We start from the raw sequence: 20,441 nt of genomic DNA on the forward strand, positions 1-20,441 counted from the left end.
ATGGTCAGTCCACACGTAATTAAACTCCATGAGTTCAATGCGTCCACTCTTATTAAAAATAACGACAGGATTTGGGCCGATGAATAATAATAATAATAATAATAATAATAATTTACTTTGAAAGAAGGGGTCGGCGGCCACATTCCTTCTAATCCTGTAAAAACAAAAACAACCCAAAACCTGTGATACTAAAGCAGAATCCATCCTTCCCCCCTCGCCACCAGCCAAAAGGAGCTACTTAGAAGCAAATCCCATTGCGTTCAAGGAAGCTTCCTCCCAGGGAACGAGTCTCGGGTTGCGGCTTAAGGGATCGGGGCTTTAGGATGGGATGCTCTTGCCCCCGGTTTCAAGCCCCGAAGGGTCTGGTTTCAATCCTCCCTTCCCCAGCCAGCCTCCCTTCTTCCTCTGCCCCGAAGGCTTCTCGCTGCTCCTCCTTCCAGCCATCCTTGTTTGATCAGAGCTTTATAAAAGCAAGAGACTTAAGTAATCCGGAACAGAAGAGACCTTTAAATTATTAACCTTTCCTACTCCCTTCAAGAGAAGGAGGGAGGGTTTCTTTTTGTCCTCCTTAGAAAAAAGGCTAAAACATAGCGGAGTTCTTTGGGGGAGAAGAAGAACGGCCACCAGATTGGGATCTGGCACAATCGGAAAAGAATTGGAAAACCGCAATTCCAGCTGCTTTGGGGTTTTGGAAGAAATATCTCCAGGTAAATGCCTGGATTTATGGTCTTGTAAAAGATCCCTTGCCTCAGAAAACTCTGTGACATTCAAGGGGTCGGCAGACGGCTTGGAGGCACACGCACACACACACACACACACAAACTTTAAGTCCAGAAACGACTTGAAAGCATACACAAACACACACACACACCCCGCAACTGGGATGCCCGGATTTGCTGGAAAGGCAAGGCTGAATATGTTCCAGCAATCCCTGCTGGGGAAAGCGAACCATTTCTATTTATTCCACGGATCACATTTTTGACAAATCTAGCCATTCTTTCTTTATAGTTCTTAGATGAGGAGGATGGGTTATGTGTGTGTGTGTGTGTGTGTAAGAGAGAGAGAGAGAGAGAGAGAGATGAAGACACCCAGACTGGCCTCCTTGAAAAGAGATTGTGTAGCAACTTTGAGCCTTTGAGAAAGGAAGAAGTTGGTAGCAATAAAAGGCCTCCTTGGAGAAGGGTTTGGAAGTCTCTTTATGCCTCTTTATCAATCCAAGATATAAAACACTCTTCGATTTATGATCAGATCGTCCTTTTAGAACTAAAACAAGAATCCGGCTTTTCTTGGTGTCTTAGGCTTTTGATTTCAAGGCACCCATTCCAAGTCGCGTTGCTTGCAAAGGTCTCTCTCTTAAGCAAAGCCTTAAGAGACACAAAGCCTTAGGAGACACAAATACATACTTGGGGACACACATAAACACACACTTTAGGGCTACAGCCATCGCAAAAGGGCAGGGATCCAAGGGCAAGCCACCCCAATATGCAGAATTAGTGGTGTTAGATATTGATGAAATGTAATATCATATATATATATATATATATATATATATACACACACACACACACACACTCTGTGTGTGTGTGTGTGTGTGTATGCCGAAAATCAAAGGCTAAAGGATGGCGGGGTAAATAGATCCTTATAGACTTAGGTCACTTTTTGAGATGCAATTGATTCCAGTTGATTCACGGAGTCGGCTATTGTCGCGTGTCTCCGGCGACCTCGGCGACCCTAAAGGCGAAGCTACGAAGGGGTTTTCCTGGCAAGGTTTGTTCAGAGTTGCTTTGCAATTGCGGCTCAGTGGGGCTAGTGGTTTGGGTGCTGGACTAGGACTCTGGAGACCAGGGTTGGATTCCCAGCTCGGCCACAAAACCCACTGGGCGACCTTAGGTGAGTCACACTCTCTCAGCCTCAGGGCAAACCTCCTCCGGACACACTTTGCCAAGAAAACTCCTTGATCACCACAAACGACTTGAAGGCACACAATACCGACAACAAAGGCTCAGAGAGTGCTTTCTCCAAGGTCACCGGTGGGTTTCCGCGTCTAAGCAGGGATTCGAACCCAGGACTCCAGAGTCCTTGAGAAACACACCGCATTGTCCTGGCTCTAGCAGTGGGCAATTAATTGTTCCTGAGCCCTCCAAAGAAGGGAGCTTATATGCCCCGGGGTTTGTTTATTGTTCCTAGAACAACATTATAGTCCTAAGATTTTTGCAAAGATGATCACAGCAGAAGGCTTTAGGAGAAGAGAGAGACTGGCAGGACTGGGCCACAGGAGTGTCTGGACTATGACTCTGGAGACCAGGGTGGCCCATGACAAACCCACTGGGGCCGCATCCGCACTGCAGAAATAATCCAGTTTGACACCGTTCTGGCTCCATCCAATGGGATTCTGGGGATTGCTTTTTCTGTGAAACCCTTAGCCTTCTCTGCCAGAGAGCTCTGGTGCCACCATAAACTACAATTCCCAGGAACATTGAGCCAGGGAAGTTAAAGCGGTGTCAAACGGGATTATCTCTGCAGGGCGGGTGCAGCCTGGGGTAGCCTTGAGCCACTCTCTCTCAGCCTCAGAGAATGGCAAGGAAACTTGCCAAGAAACCCCTGTGATAAATTGGACTTAGGGTCACCATAAATCGGAAATGATTTGAAGGTACACAACACACGTGTAGGATCGCACCGCTGCATCTACTCTGTAGAAATAGTGTCGTTTGACACGACTTTAACTGCCCTGGCTCCATCCTACAGAATCTTGGGATTTGTAGTTTTGTGAGACGCCAGCACTCTTTGGCAGAAAAGGCTAAAGACCTTTCCGAGTCGGGGTGCATCTACGCTGCAGAAATGGTGCAGTTTAACACCAATTTAGCTGCCATTTTATGAAATCCTGGGATGTGTAGTTTCACAAAGTGCCCCTGCTTTACTACTACAAAGTGTGAAACTACACATCCCAGGATTCCATAGTCTGGCGCTACAGCTCTTAAAGTGGTGTCAAACTGCATGATTTCTACCCTCATTCTGAAGCCCCCTTTTTGGGGAGCAGCTTCCCTCGACCTCAGTAGTATTTACTTCCTAATTCCTAAATGCAGGATCGCCCTTTCCCAGATGTTTAAACCAAGAGATCCCGCTTCCAAACAGACTCATTCACTAGTTGGATCCTTTTGGTTCTATCTGGAAGTACGACCCATCATCGATTTCACAACAAACGCAAACTCCCAGAATTCCATAGCCTTGAGCCCGAAAAGAGCTAAAGCGGTGCCAAACCGGGTTATTTCTCCAATGTGGATGCAGCTTTTTGAAGTTCTTCCTTTTCGAAGGGGAAAATGTTGGGGTGGGAAATGCAACTCTGCTAAAACAAAGGCTCAGGAAAGGTTTATTAGAGTGCGAAATGAGAGCCATTTGTAAAAGAAATCAATTATTTGATGATGATGATGATAATAATAATAATAATAATAATAATAATAATCAGAGGCGCTTCTTCCTTTCTGAAGTGTCCGAAATGCGGAGGACAAGGGAAGGAGTGCGCTGGGGGGCAAAGAGCCAAGCAAAAGGGTTTGGGTCTTTGTCTACACTTGCCACCCTCGCTGTTATTAGGCGCCGGGATCAAGACTCCGGGAGAGCTGGGTTCAAATCCCCACCTTGCGCAAGTCGCACTCTCTCAGCCTCAGAGGAAGGCAAAGGCAACCCCCCCTGAACAAATCTTGCCCAGAAACCCCCGTGATAGGTTCGCCTTAGGGTCAACATCAGTAAACGACTTGAACGCAACAACTACAAAATGTCCCAGTTCACTCCGAGGAAAGTGTTCCTTTGATTGCGGAGGAATCCGACGCGGACTTGCTCCGAATTAAACCCGTTGCGTGGATCTACTGCAATCTGCATCGGGGCCTGAGCCTCAGAGGGCTACATCATGAATTTTCAACACGAATGTTATATTTAATTAATGTCCTACGTCCTGTAATATAAATATTGCGCAGAGATGCATCTTAATATGTGTCTTTTATGTCACCTCTGTGCTTTAACGATGTTGTAACCCGCCCTGAGGAGAGGCGGGTAAGTAATAAAATTATTGTTGTTGTTGTTGTTGTTGTTGCAAGTCGGATCCGAATCTTCGCTTTGTTGTGTGCCTTCAAGTCCTTTCTGATTCATGCGGGGTTTGCTAGGGTTGAGAGAGTGTGACTCTCCCAAGGCCACCCAGTGGGTTTTCATGACCGGTTATGGATTCCAGTCTTGATCTCTTGAGCTGTAGTTCAGAGCAAAAACCACTACACCACTTTGTTATTCGCTTTGTTGTTGTTGTTAGCTGACTTCCAGTGCATCCGGACTCAGGGCAACCCTGTAGATGAGACATCGCCAAGACTCGCTATGCTCCAGTCCACTGCTCTACTCAGGTCTTGCAAATCCCTACTCATGACCTCCTTCATAGAGTCCATCCACCTTCCATGCAGCCTTCCTCTCTTCCTACTTCCCTCCACCTTTCCCAGCATCATTGTCTTTTCCAGTGAGTCCTTCCTTCTCATGATGTGCCCAAAGTAGGACAGCCTCAGTTTGGCCATCTGGGCTTCCAGGGAGACCTTCTCAAGGACTTCAAGCTTGACTTTCTCAGGGATCGCTTTACTTGGCAGGAAATCTCAGCGTGGCCTAGTGGTTTGAGCATTGGACGATTTGGGGTTCAAAACCCTGCAGGGCCATGGGAACCCCTTGGGTGGCCTTGGGCAAGTCACACTCTCTCAGCCCCAGAGAACCCTTGGGGCCACCATCAGTCGGAAATGACTTGGAGGCAATGCAACACAACAGATCAGAGTTCGGAACATAATAATAATAATAATAATAATAATAATAATAATAATAATAATAATAATAATAATAATACCCCCTCCCCTCTCTCCCTCTCCTTCTTTTCTCCTTGGGCCCACTTTGGGGTTTTCTTCTCCTCCTTGGAGCCTCTTTTGGCCAGGATCCAACTGGGGAGCTGCCAGGGCTCCTTCCTTTCCCCCCTCTTCCCCCTCTCTCTTTTCTTTTGTTGTCTCGTCAAAGGGAGGGAGCCTGCCAGGAATACTAAGGGACCCCTTCACACGTGACACTTGACTCTCTGGACACGTGGAGAGAGAGGATCAAGGAGCGGGAAAGGGAGACACCGGGGTTGGCTTTGGCTTTTTTCTTTTAACAAAATAAGGATGATCACTTTTTAAAAAGTTATTTTAGAAGAGAAGCAAACCTCTCAGGCCTTTCGCCTTCTCTGCCAAAGAGTGCTGGTGACTCAGAGAACTACAAATCCCAGGATTCTCTATGATGGAGCTACTGCACTTTTAAAAGGGTGTCAAACTGCATTAGTTCTACAGTATGGATGCGCCCTGCATGGAGGATTAGCCCTGTCGACGCTTTAAAAATAAATCCTGTTTTCTATATAGCAACAACAAAATGGTTTATATATTTCCTCAAAGGAGCCGGGTTCAGTCAAGGTGCCCAGATGTCCTAGTTGCAAAGGAGGACAATGTAGGACATTTGAGGGAGCATGTAGGACATTACAAATGAAAGCTAAAAACAGTCATAACAATGAATTGCAAATTCATTAATTGCAAGAACCACAGGAAAGATGGAATGCTGTTGTTGTTCTTGTTGTGTGCCTTCAATTCATTATTGTGACTTTATCATAGAGTTTTCTTGGCAAGATTTGTTCAGAGGAGATTTGCCATTGCTTTCCCCTGAGGCTGAGAGAGTGTGATCTATTGCCCAAGGCCACCCACTGGGTTTTAGAGCTAAGCTGAGAACTGAACCCTGGTCCAACACTCAAACCACTACCATACGCTGGCTCTCTAAAGATGGAATAGGATACGTTATATTTTGGGGAGTTGGATGAGTCCTTCCAGGAAAAACTCAGTAGAAGTAATCAGAGCCACCTCTAACATTAGGCAAAGTGAGTTACTTCAGGTGGCAGATGCTGAGATAAGGAGAGCCATCTATTTTTACACGGTGCTCTCTCCCTTCCTAATAGTCTGTTCTTTTCAGGTATAATGAAGGACATTAAGATTAAACACTAGTTTACTTTGGTTTTCTATGTGGAAGGTGTATCTGTAGAAAATGCCATTCTGTCTTTTCCCTCCAACACCAAAATGGTCTTGCCTTGGCCCTGGAAGGAAAAAAAGAATCACTGTTACTTGCTCACCATCTTCTATATCCTAAAAGAGCAACAATTACAGCATTCAGGATTAACCAGTAAAGTGAAAAATATACACATATACCATTGGTCTATATGCAAGAAATGGAAGCAGAAGAAGGAAGTAACTTTAAATGTGTGTGTGTGTGTGTATCCAATTAAATAAGAAATTAAAAAGGGCTTTCTTGATCAGGATCTATCTGAATATTCTGTCTAATGAGTCTGCAATAGACCAAGGGAAGTCATAGTGCCACTCTATTCTGCTTTGGTCAGGCCCCACCTGGAATATTGTGTCCAGTTCTGGGCACCACAGTTCAAAAAGGACATTGAGAAACTGGAGTGTGTCCAAAGGAGTGCAACTAAAATGGTGAAGGGTCTGGAAACCATGCTCTATGAGGAAAGACTCAGGGAGCTGGGTATGTTTAGCCTGGAGAAGAGAAGGTTAAGAGGTGATATGATAGCCCTGTTTAAAAACTTGAAGTGATGTCATATTGAGGAGGGAGCAAGCTTGTTTTCTGCTGCTCCAGAGAATAGGACCCGGAGCAATGGATGCAAGCTACAGGAAAAGAGATTCCACCTCAACATTAGGAGGAACTTCCTGACAGTAAGGGCTGTTCGACAGTGGAACAAACTCCTTCCTCGGAGTGTAGTGGAGTCTCCCTCCTTAGAGGTCTTTAAACAGGGGCTGGATGGACATCTGTCAGGGATGCTTTGATTGAGAGTTCCTGCATCGACTGGATGGCCCTTGCGGTCTCTTTCAACTCTATGATTCTATAATCAGGGCAATAGATGTTCATGATTGCCTCCAGCTTTTGGTATTCTGAGGTATAAGGTCTCTATTTAGCTGACCTTTCACTCTGCTATCTTGGGATCACAGCTGCCTGAACACTCAACCTCAAATAAAGAGAATCAAGCAGAAATCACAACTGCTGCAGTACATGAGCCTCTTCATTTCAGGTGCTGTATGAGCCTATTAGGGTTTTAAGATGATTATGATAATAGTAACAACAACAACAACAACAACAACAACTTATACCCTGCTCTTCAGCCAAAAGGCTATCTGAGCGGCTTACAATCGTTAATTAGACATTTTCCTGCTCTCAGGCTTACAGTCTAAAAAGTATCTGAAGAGGCCCTCCTTCTGTCCCATTGCCTTCTCAAGAAAGCCCTCGTTTGGTGGGTAATAAAGTAATTCTTTATTACTTAATTTTAAAAATAAAAACAAACAACAATAAACTGTAATATATAACTACACATAACAAAAGAAAACAGATACAATCACAAACACAATTATAACCACATTCAAATTCCTTCCTGGTACTGCTAACGCTTCCCAAACCTTTTCACTATGTCATAATACTTGCTCTTATCTTCTATTAAATTTTAACACAAGTTGAATATCTTTTTCTAAAAGAGATGTTGAAGGCTTCAGATGTCTATCGTTATATGAAGGTCTGAACTAAGCTAAATTATCTCCTTTATGTAGATCCTTGAATATGTAACTGTCTATGGTAATAGTATGTAATATGGGCCTTTGGGACTCCCTCTCCCTGGTCTCCTTCCAGTGGCAGATTAACACACTTTTGTGCTGCCAGGCCTTTACAAACGGTTGAGGTTGGGCTCTTAATGCTGCATGGTGCTGGTTTTGACATTTTTAAAGGGTGTGTATATAGTTTTATTTTTATTGTTGTAACGCATTGTAGTATTTTTAACTGTTTTAATGTACTTCTACCTTTTTAACTGCATTTTTAATTCTTTGAATGAGTGATGTGTTTTAATACTGTATTAGTTTAATTCTATTTTGATGCTCACCTTTCTATGTTTTTAATTGTATTGCTCTTTTAATTTATAAGTAGCTTTGTTTCCCAATTTTGGGGAGAAAAGCAGGAAATAATAATAATAATAATAATAATAATAATAATAATAATAAATTTCCTCTGAACATCTCTTTGACTACTTTGCAACCTATGACTACTCTAGGAGCCCTGGTGGCGCACTGGTTAAAATGCCTGTATTGCAGCCACTCACTCACAAACCATAAGGTTGCGAGTTCAATTCCAGCCAGGGCTCAAGCTCAACTCAGGCTTGCATCCTTCTGAGGTTGCTAAAATGAGTACCCAGCTTGTTGAGGGCAATTAGTTTACAGTTGTAAACCGCTTAGAGACTGCTTAGGTGGTATGAAGCGGTATATAAATGAAGATGCTATTGCTACTGCTATTGCTACTCCATCTTGTAATATAAGGCTCTGAGCAGAAAAGCGAGAACGATAACCAAGTCTACTTTGCGTTGTGTCGTTTGCCTTCAAGTCGTTTCCGATTTATGGCAACTGTAAGGTGAACCTATCACAAGGTTTTCTTGGAAGGTTTCTTCAGAGGGAGGTTGCCATTGCCATCCTCTGAGGCTGAGAGAGTGTGACTTGGCCAAGTTAAGTCAGTGCGTTTTCATGGCCAAGTGGAGATTCAAACCCTGCTCTCCAGAGTCATAGTCCAATACTCAAACCACTACACCACACTGTCTCAGAATTCTACATTATAAACAAATAACTAGTTTTGAAGGTCTTGTCTCCAAGGACTGACCGGGTTTTAAAAAAGAAGGGAAATTACCATTTATAAAATGCTTTCGGACTTGATCCTGTCTCAGGTTCTGTCACCTAGAGATATTCATTCTCCTCACAGACATTCATAAACATTCAACTGAGTCCACACTGGATTGTTATGGAGGTTCATTTCCCCCCTCCTAAATAATTTGTATACTTATACAAACCTTGCAAGTTCCTTGTCTACAAGCCTGTTGATATCTCTTTGTTACACACAGATGGTGCTGTTTTGGCCATACCAGGATCAGCATTCAGAGGATGAGTTCATTATCAGGGTACAGGATGTCTCACATGTATTCCTGCAGCGCCACATCCTTTCAGTATCTTCATATTTGTAATGGGGGTCTTCTTTCCAGTTAGGCAAATCATCTTCACTATGGCAATGGAAGGCTGAACCTTTGATGGGATAATGAACTATGGAAATAACTGAAACCTGTAAGATGGTAAAGATCTTAGAAAAAGTTACCTGTGGGACTACAGGACCTACAGTATAACTGGATATTGAAGCCTGCTGGGGATTCTGAGTATTGTATGCCAAAATTAAAATTCCCAATATCAGAGGCTGGTATGTATTTTCATTCCCTGTTTGTGAGCTCCAAGAGCCACCTGGGCTGGCATCTGTCAAAAAACAATGTTCCAAGATCCAGTCAGATGGACCATGGGCAGGTTTAGCAACATCTTTCTTTCGAATGTTTGGGTCTGTTGGGTGCTGTACAATGGGAACATAAGGGCTGCTAATGCTTGTATTTTATCCATACAGGACAACGTCTTTACATCCACTAGTCCTGTGGATTAAGGCCAGGAGAAGCAGCTGGTAGGGTCAGCCCTCCCATTAGGCAGAGTGAGGCCAATGCTTAATGTGGGAGATGCTACAGGACAGCAACAACACATTTCTGGCAATTACTCCTAAATTCCACATCTGTTTCCTTCTGCCACACAACATATCTTAGGCTCCTTAAAGTATTGGTATACTGTATTGGTATACTGGAGAACACTTTCCAATTTCCAGTGTAAGAGTAAGTGTTAACTGACCATCTGCCTATATTCTGTATATCAAATGGGAAAGAGGCATCATTTTGTTATTCACTTAAAGCAACAAGATGCCTCAGCCTGGCCCTGGCCATTGGGAACAAATTGGCACCCGTTGCACTGAAATAAAGGTCTGATCCTAGGAGAGACTGTCTTCTACCAAGTCAGGTTATTTGTTCATCTATTTCTGATTGCTTTCCATGGTAATGAATGGCGGCTGGTGATCAGCTAGGAAACTTTCAGGCCATCCAATCCTTCATTAATTGGATACATCAGACACTGCATGGAGGATCTTTTATATGCAAAGCATATGCTTTCTGTCACAGAGTTTTGGGGGGAAACTGATTTCAGTTTTCAGAATTCCACCATCAGCATAGCCACTCTCCATGCTGGCAAGAGATGCTAGAAATGGTGGTTAAAACCAAGAACTAAGTTCTGCTTTGCCCCTGAGCAATGGTCCCTTCCCTTTAAGTCACTGAAGGGATATGGCATCCACCCATGAGCCTGGGCCTCATTCTTTGAGCTGGAGGGTCTGCACAACAGATCCTAGAATCAGATCATTAGCCCCAAAGACTTCAGTGGGGATTATATTGGCTTAAACCCAAATACGCAATTTAATGGGTTTGCCAATCGTGCCTATCATCAGTTCCCATGGGAACCTCCCATTCCCCACTTGCAAGTTGGTTTTGTTTCTCCAGCCAAGAGACCTGGCCTTGATTTGAGTAAAAGAAAGAAAAAAAGAAAAGAAAGGGGATGGGGGAAGAAAGGAAGGCAAGGTAAACAAGAAAATAATAGCAGTATCCTTGTTCCAGTGTTTATGTTCAGCCTCCAGAGTTGAGTAATATTAAACAGTCTTCATACTTCAATTTTCTTTAATTTTTGTTTACCCGGATTATGTTTTCTAAGGCACTGAGAGAACTCCCACACAGGAAACAGCCCTTAGAGGAGTAAATATCTCTGCTGAGTGCTCCACAAAGACTCTGTTGTGTAGTCTCTCTATACAGCCAATGATACTAACAACAGTAATAGAAACAGTCTAGTCAGGAGAATTGGCGTCCAGTACACCCCAGCTATGTGTGTAGTCAAATACTGTATTTCAACCAATACCTGGGGATGGATTAAGCTTGCTAACTAAATACCTGTGTAGAATGAAGTATAATGTCTCCAGAGGGGTAGCCATGTTAGTCTGTTGCAGGGAAAACAACAGCCTTGTGACATAATTTCCTATAGCTAAGCCTTTGTGGACCAGCAGCCACTTTGTCAGAGGTATAAAGTGTTTCCCACCCCTGCATAGTTTGGAGATTACTTACCTCTATATTTATATATGTATGTATACATACATGGGTGCCTTGTGGAAGCATTCAGAATCCTTAGATGCATCAGTTTCATCATGATGGGGCTAGAAAGGAGCTAGAGGCTAGTCCTTCTTCTCAGGTGCCTGGCTGCTGCATGTTACTTCAGTCTGAAGCTGAAGAGGTTCATATATAAGAAAGTTGTATGGATGAGCAAAGCCCACTACTTTTGGAGTATTCACTTTTCTAGTTGTTATTCAAAAGAGTTTGGATATATGTTCTTTAATTCTGGCTGTAGAAAGCATATACAGTGCACCCGCGTTATACGCGGCTTTGAGCATACGTGCAAAGCTGTGTGGGAGTGCATGGGTCACAAGGGGCAGCACATCCAGTTCAAATGAATGGGGCATGCACCCGGGGCATGTGTGCACTGCTGTGCCGCCACACACACCAGCCCCATTCACTTGAGCATGCACAGTATTTGGCTTACGCGGGGGGGGGGGGGGGGGTCGGAACTGATCCCCTGTGTTTCTATACTTATTTGCAGTACTATTTCCAGGAGAGACTGAGAAATATCAATCTGTATAATCTAATAATCAATTCACTGGTTTGGATCAGCTGGCTCAGCCTTACACAAAAGGACAAAAAGTCTTATGGGCATAGAGTCAATCATTCAGGGAGAATAAAGCAGGTTTTTGGTATAAGCAGAATATATATATTTTTTTCCTTTTTCATCTTCTTGACATACCAAGGGTGTTAAAAGAAACACAACAGAACAACAGATGAAGGTGGGTGCAAGATGGAGGGAAAACAGAGGAAGAATATAGATGATGCAGACACCTTGTGACACCTACCATTTGTCTAATCATAGTGGGTTGGGATGACAAATGTACGTTCCTGGGGTAACATGTAAGTTTTGGTCCAATTTCATTTAGGGTAGGAGAAAGGGGGAAGAAAAGAGGGATGGGTGGGCATGGGGTGGGGTGAGTGGCATAGAAAGAAAAGCAGGGTAGGCAGTTCTTTAACCCCAGAGCTTTGGGCTCTACCCATTATTTGCTGTGGTCCTCAACTGAATTTCCACATCAGTTAATGGCCCTTCAAAGGAGGAAGTTTTCCTGTTCCTGCAAGAAGTCATTGGGCTTATGGAAATGATGAATTGTGGGAAGAGATCTGAGGATTCAGTAGTGGCTGGTGGCCTCCATATGAGCTGGGCAGTGAATCAGCTCCCAGTTTCAACCTGAAAGGAGTTATCCATGATGTTGAATCCTATCCCACAAAGAGTTCCAACATCTTGGATAGTGTCATAACTCAGCTCTTGGACGATTCAGATGAAGGGGAGGAGGAAGAAGATTGCCAAGAAACTGCAGTTCCTGATAATAGAGCTGAGGCAGCAGGGGACCCATCTCTCCAGCAGTAGATGACAGAGGCCAATGACACTGAAGGTGACACACCTCCATTCTTTGTTGAGTGATGATATCTGTACCTTGCCATTGCTTGTTTGAGATTGCAGCAGCGGCTGGCCTTGGCACAATGGTGTCTGGTTGCTGAGGTCCCACAGTGATCGGAGCAGGAGCAGCTTCTGGACACTCCTTTTGTCCTGTCTGCTCGAAGCCTCCATTTTGACAACTCTGTTTATTCTTTGTTGGCTTCGTATGCATGGACCACTGACCTGATGCAATGGTTTCTGGGCTGGCTGATGACCATCCTTGTCCTTCTCCCTTCATCTTGTTCTGATAACCTGTGATTGACCTGTACTGCACTAACTACCTGACAGCCCTTGCACTCTGACCACCTGCTTTCTTAGGCACTTGCTGACTGGTTTATAGGAGAGATAATTCCTTTAATGATTGGATTAAAAATCAGATTAGCTTCACTGTTCCATTAAAAGGGAAGCCACCAGCTGCCACTGTGACAGAAATAAGAGAAGTGGCTTTACAGAGACGTTCTAGGAGACAGTTCTGGAAAGAAAGAGCATTAAGGAAGAAAGCGTGAAGATGTAGTGTTCAAATTCTAAATGTACGAGACCTGTCTAAAGACTCTCCCAGTCCTACGCATGTCAAAAAATTAAACAAGAGATGCACCAAAGCACATATTCTACCACAGCGAATCACTAAACAGTTAGGAGAAATGAAATGGGTACACAGTTGAATGGGAAGTGGGATTATAATGGATTTAGCGTTATGGCACAGACTAATTGCAAGAGAATTTGTATAAGCAGGTGAAGCCCACCTCCGAAGCAACCACATACCTTGATCTAGACATTGTGTTCATAAGGCCCATAAATAACAGAACCAAAATCCACAATTAGGCAAAATCTTTATTGGGGCCAGTAAAAATGCTGGAAAAATGAGCAAGATTTTGAATTCTCCAGAATTCATCTGGCTAGGTGGAACCAAACAGAGAGAATTGGGGGGTGGGAGGAGGGACAGCAAAGTCAAAACATTAAGATAGATGTGTAGACATTTCTGATTCTCCTCATTGCTTACTTATTGATCAGGGTGGTAGGACTCAATGGCCCATGGGACCCCTTCCAACCTATAATTCTATGAGTCATCAGAGAGCCGGCATGGTGTAATGGCTTGAGCATTGCACTACAAATCTGGAGACCATGGTTCAAATCCCCATTCAGCCACTGGGTAACCATGGGCAAATAATATTCTCTTAGCCTCAGAGGAAGGCAAAGACAAACCCTCTCCGAATGAATATTGTCAAGAAAACTCTGTGATAGGGTCACCTTAGGATTGCCATAAATTAGAAATGACTTGCAGGCACACAAAAACAACAATGATTCATCTGGTTTTCAATAAGCTAAATTAAGTGATCTCTTGACCACACTGAACACTTCTGGACCTCATCCAAGCAAGACATGCTGCTCCCAAAGCCAATATTTTGGCACACAAGGAAGAAAACATCAAAAGTACCCCTCCCGCATCAGTCTCATTTAAGGGCTGTAGGAGTCCAATCCAGAGGAAGAGTCAAAGCCAGTTCAAGGTTAAGCACAGGGAAGCATGAGGCCTCACCAGTTCAAGGAGCAAGCACAGGGACTTGTCTAGTCCAAACACAAAGAATAGCTCTACCAGTTTCAGAAACAATCAAGGAACCAGAATGAAAGTAATCCAAAGAGCATGTTAGGGTCAAGAAGTCAAAGAAGTTCATGAGTCAGGAGCAAGACAACACAGATGGGAGGCATGATTTTGAAACCAACAGTCTCATGTCTTCAGTGGGGGTGTTTTATGCCCAGTCATCTGGGAAAAGACAGTTGATGCTAATTGGGCTGGCTTCTGCCTTGTTAGACTCTTTTGAATCCTGGCACTCCTTTTATTGATTGACTGATTGATTGATTGAATTTATATTTTGCCTGGGTTGTGATCCATGGTGTTCTCTTTCCAGCTGTTATTTGTGCAGGCATCTTTCACAAGTGTGGAGGTGGGTTAGTGTCTGAGCTTTCTTCTGTCTTCTGTGTGCAGGAGATGGGTCTCTCTTGGGGGGGGGGGGGTTCTGTTTCTGTCTTTGCTTCCAAAGGCCGCAGAGGAGGCTCACTGATGAAACCTCCATCTCTACCTCCAGTTCCTCCTGCTGGAACCCACCCTTCTTGTCTGTAAACATGACACTCCCTGCCAGTAACTATTCAACATCACTGAATTAAATAGCCAACGATCTGTTTCCCTTTCATGACACCTCAAATCTGCTTCCTGTGGTAGCTGTCTCATTCTTCCTAATGGTAGCATTGGCCCTTGAAACTCCATATCAGGAATGAATGTATTGTCTCACAGTGTTCCTTCCTGCTTCTCTTCCTCGTTTGTAACACAGAAGAGGGCAAAATTAGATCTTCAAGTTGCATCTGGATGGCACATCCATGTTGGGAACTGCAGCCCAGCAACATCTGGAAGGCTGGACTTTCCCTGAACCTGATTTAATAACAGAAAAATTCAACCTAGCCTATAGTGACTGAAACACAGCTTTGTTGAGAATAAAGTTAGTAGGATAGGGATAGTGAACAAACACATCACATAGAAAAGACAAATGCATCGTCTACTGCTGAAGGTACAAAATAATCTAACATTGTTGGCATACCAAGCTTTTAGAAGCTAGTCCTTTGTGCCTTTCCAAGTCAGGAGCCTATCTAGACCAAAGCTTCAGGTTTATTTTTCAAATGTAATGTCCTATGGATTGTTTTTTCATAAGCCTCTTTTTATTCTTTAATAGGGGTGATGACCAGTAACTTCATGTAACTTTCACCTTGATAGGCTTTCTTCAGTCCTGGTATTGTCTATATCACAAGGATGCAGAACATGTGTTCATCCAGATAGTAATTGCTTACGATTAGCCATGCTGGCCCACCAGCCCTGGTGGGAACTGGAAATAAAAACATTTGGAGGCTGCATGTTCCCCACTCTGGCATACAGTTTCTGGCACAGAGACTGGAAAAGTTACTTCTTGAACTAAACTTTCCAGAATTTTCTGGCCCAAATGGGAACTATGGTTCAAAAAGTAACTTTTCCAAGGTCTGGATTCTGGGAGAGTCAGCACTTCTCTGATGCATTAACCAGATACTGACAGTTACTGGCTTAAATCCAACCATTAAATCCAGTTAGAACAGAGCCTTCCTGGTGCTGAGCAACTGAATCAATGAGATCTGTGTAAATCAATAATACGTATGTAAGTTCCATTGATTTGTGGTCTAGTGCTGTAGCTCAAGGCATCCTATATATTGGCCCAAACTCCAGGATTCTGTAGGATGGAGCTATAGAGGATCATAAAGAATAGCTTTAAAAAGCATGTCTTTGTCCTATTTCTTCCATGTTGCAGTACCTTTCTTTTCTCCATGAAATGTTGTTTCTGCTAGTGTGACTGGATATTTATGTTATGCCATAGCTAACATGAAATATGGCCACATAATAAAGTCTGGCCACCAGATTTTAGGGTTCATAGCTATGGTGTCAGGCAAAATGAGGGCATTGTCCTTCTCCAATAAGAATTATGCCCTCAAATGAAATTTTCCTTCTTTCCTTAAATTACTGGCGTTTCAGGATCATGATATTTCAGTTGAGCATTTAGAAATGAAGTTTGTGCATCCAAAGAAAAGGAGAAAGGAAAGTTACTAAGGGAATGCCAACACAGCAAATGTAAGCGTTCTCGGTGTGAATGATTTTCAGTGTCATACTCTGCAATGCTACAAATTTGGAACTGATGGAAAATTTCATTAGAGGAGAATTCTTATGGCAGGCAGTGCTCTCATCCTGCCCCAATAGTTATAACCCTGCCAGAATCAACTAGTTTTCCCTCTCTGTTAACCTTTGATATTGTGCAGTTTTCACGGATATAAGTAGAAATAAGCACTGACAGAGCATCAGCATTATTACTGTATAACATTATGTTTTGTTCTTGGCAGAAAAAGACGGTATAGGCTGGCAGGATGCTGAATGTAAATGAAAAAAGGTGGTGTACAAACAACCTAAAATTTCACAAACAATAGAGAGGGTATTTCTGGTTTAGCCCTTTCATTTATTAACATAGTCCAATTTAAAGAGGAATGGAAACCACGCATACAAGAGTAGTTTTTTTCCTCTGGCAGATTCATAATGCTGTTTTAGCATCCTGCAGAGGGCTTTGACTGGCTTGATTAGTTTTTAATTTTTAAAAGCTGAAACAGAGATTGGGATACTTCAGAGATAGTGTGTGGCTTTGAAAAAAAAATCCAGCAAAAATTTGAAATGCATGAACTAAAATCATCCCGTCACTCCATGTTAGCATATTTCAGTCTGAAGAAATATCATTTTGATTCAATTATAAGTCATGGAATTCTTGGGACACTGTCAGTAATAGGGACACAGACTAATTTGGGAGTTTAATTTCATGATCACATTGTAGATAGTAATAGTGCAAGTAAAGAAAGAGAAATGTCAGATTTAGGATAATATATAAGACATTTTCTGTAGTATCTTTAAGAATATAGGTGTAGGAAAGGATGTACAACCATGGCCTAGAGGTGTCACTATATTTCAGTTAACTGGCCCCTCACCTGTTTCTCTTGATCATCACTTTGAACATGAGCCAGCAGTGTGATGCTGCAGCAAAGAAGGCAAATGCTATTTTAGCCTGCATTAATAGAACCATAGCTACCAAATCAAGGGAAGTAATAGTCCCACTATATTCTGCACTGGTCAGACCTCATATGGAGTGGAATGTTCAGTTCCGGGTGTGTCTTTTTAAGAAGGATATAGGCAAGCTGGAGTGAATTCAGAGAAGGGCAATGACAACAACAAGAGGTTTGGAGAACAAAACATATGAAGAAAGGTTGAAGGAGCTGGGCTTGTTCATGCACTCTTTAAATACCTCAAGGGCAGCCATAGAGAAAAGTGCCGGCATGTTCTCTACTGCCTCAGAGGGTAGAACTAATTCAAAAGGTTTAAAGTTACAGGAGGGAAGATTTTGATTGAACATTAGAAGGAACTCCTTGACAGAGAGAGTAATTCAGCAATGGAACAATTGTCTAGAAAGGTGGTAAGTTCTCCTTCTCTCAAAAGAAGGCTAGACAGCTATCTGCTGGGATGCTCTAACTGGATATCTTGCACTGAGCAGGGGGTTGGACCTGGTGGGCCACAGGGCCCCTTCCAACTTTATGATTCTATGATGACTTTCTAAATCATTTTTCCTTGGTTGGAAAAATAGCAGAGCAGTTCAATGCGTCTCTTACCAGCCCTGACTCAGGACAAATGAACCACACTGGAGGTTTCTTTTGCTATGCAGTTAAACTAACAGACAGAATTGAGGTCAGGAAAGAGTCAGGTCATGACCCAGTTTAGAGAGCATCTGTGGTTGAATAGACAGAGACAAGAGTACTCCAATATGAACTTGGGACTATTTAGACAAGAGCCAGCTATGGCCAGTGAGAGACTGAAAAAAAGAGTCTCATGGTTTGGTCCCAACATTTTTGCTATCTAAACCTTTTTACAAAGCCCCAGACAGTTCTCTGTAAGACAGAGAGCATGCTAATTTGGAAAAGTAGCCATATGAATCTGTAAGAACAGAAAATCCAAAGTGGCATTGTAGAGAAGAACTGGCTTTTTAAACCAAAACTGACACTGGCAACAGTCTCCTTTCAAAAACGCTTGGGACCGGTGGTGGATTGTAGGTGTATGTCAAGAAGTAAATTCATACTCAGTGTCTGTCTTAAAAATTTGCTGCAGCATAAATGTTATGAAGGATTTCTAACTGACTGAATAATTTAACTTAATAAACTTTTAACAAGTTCAGTAATTAAGCAACACTTAAATTTGTATATAAACAAAACTCAGCATATGTCCCTTTTTGAGAGACTAAAGGAAAAGAGAAATAACAGAGGGGCTGTGCAGTCCGGCCTTGAAGAGGTGCCTGAAGCTGCCTTCATCTTCACCAGATTGGGGCCAAGGCAACAGCACACTGCAACCTCAATCTGGCTTTTCCAGAGCACAGTAATGCCGGCACCACGGCTTTACAGAGTTCCTTTGTGCTGCGTCATGTAGACGCAGTGCCAGAGGAGTGCTGTGAAGCCACACACCATGTGGTGCGATGCCTGACATCATGCTGCCATGGGGCGGAGTCGGGGCATGCGTCATATGGGTGCTACAACCTGACTCTGCCCCCAGGCCGGCCTTAATGGTCGGTCTGCACAGCGCCTTAATGACCAAAAAGTATAATTGATTATTTGATGGAAAGACCATTGGCTGTCTGTTGGCAGTTGTGGTTACCAACACCAAGATTCAAGGAGGGTATATATTTGATGTTATGAGGGAATTTGGTTAGCCCTGGTGGTGCAGTGGTTAAATGCCTGTACTGCAGCCACTCACTCAAAACCATAAGGTTGTGAGTTCAATACTAGCCTGGATTCAAGCTCGACCCAGGCTTGCATCCTTCTGAGGCCGCTAAAATGTGTACCCAGCTTGTTGGGGGCAATTAGCTTACAGTTGTAAAGCACTTAGAAACTGCTTAGATCAGTATGAAGTGGCATCTTGAGAAACTGGACCGTGTCCAAAGGAGGGTGACTAAAATGGTGAAGGGTCTGGAAACCATGCCCTATGAGGAAAGACTTAGGGAGCTGGGGATGTTTAGCCTGGAGAAGAGAAGGTTAAGAGGTGATATAACAGCCCTGTTTAAATACTTGAAGGGATGCCATATTGAGGAGGGAGCAAGCTTGTTTTCTGCTGCTCCAGAGAATAGGATCCGGAGCAATGGATGCAAGCTACAGAAAAAGAGATTCCACCTCAACATTAGGAGGAACACCCTGACAGTAAGGACTGTTTGACAGTGGAACAAACTGCCTCGGAGTGTAGTGGAGTCTCCTTCTTTGGAGGTTTTTAAACAGAGGCTGGATGGCCATCTGTCAGGGATGCTTTGACTGAGATTTCCTGCATGGCAGGGTTTGGACTGGATGGCCCTTGTGGTCTCTTCCAACTCTATGATTCTATATAAATGAAGCTGCTAATCATGATTGTATTGCAAAACCATTCTCAAGGAGGAATTTTGGGTGGAGAAAAGGGAGCACGTATTCCTAAGGTTGAGTGAGTTTACCTTTGCCAGTATACTCTGGGCTGCCCCCAGAGTATTCTGCCCCAAAATGCTCCCTGAATTTGCCTCTTACCTTTTCTCTTTTGCTACAGGTTTTTGGCTCTTACAGCAAATAAGGGGCGTCTGCCTCCCACCCAGCCTCTGTTCATTGCCAAGTGCTGGTGCTGAGGTCAAAACAAGGTGCCCAGCCATGCTATCAACACTGGGCACCTCATTTTGACCTCAAAATGACTTGCACCTGAAGCACAGTTCTGGGCAGCTCTCAGGGACTGTGCGTGACAGGGCAGTCATCATCAACACTGGAAAGAGAGACAAAACTTGCAGCAAAAAGTGAGTTATTTAAATGTGGTTTAGGGGGAGGAAGCCACCGATGTAGATAAGTCCTGATTCTTAATTTGCAAACCTCAAGCATTACAATCTGCACTGAGTACTGCACTATACACCTTGACTGATTATTATTACTATTTTAAAAAGACTAATATAGACAGCAATACTTCAAAGATTCTAGGGCTTAGGATGATAAAAACTTGGTTAGAAAATGTTTATGTCAAACTTGTGTCACTTATAAAGAGCACAAACTATGTTGATATATTTTCACTATCATGTTCCTGAATACTCCTACTGTCATAACTTGTAATTCCTAACTGTACTGTCAGCTGCAGTCGTCTCACATAGTATTTCAGTCTGGTCCCTGAGGTGCTGGACTTGAGGCATGTTTTATTAAAATTCTAGAGTTGTCTCTTCTTGACTAACCAGCCATTAGCTGGCTCACTGATCCTTAACTGCAGATCACTCTCTTATTTAGACTGCATTTCCCTTAGGTTCCAAA

The sequence above is a fragment of the Sceloporus occidentalis genome, unplaced genomic scaffold (assembly GCF_023333645.1).
Source record: "Sceloporus occidentalis isolate IW3139 unplaced genomic scaffold, rSceOcc1.0.p SCAF_2, whole genome shotgun sequence".
NCBI lineage: Eukaryota > Metazoa > Chordata > Lepidosauria > Squamata > Phrynosomatidae > Sceloporus > Sceloporus occidentalis.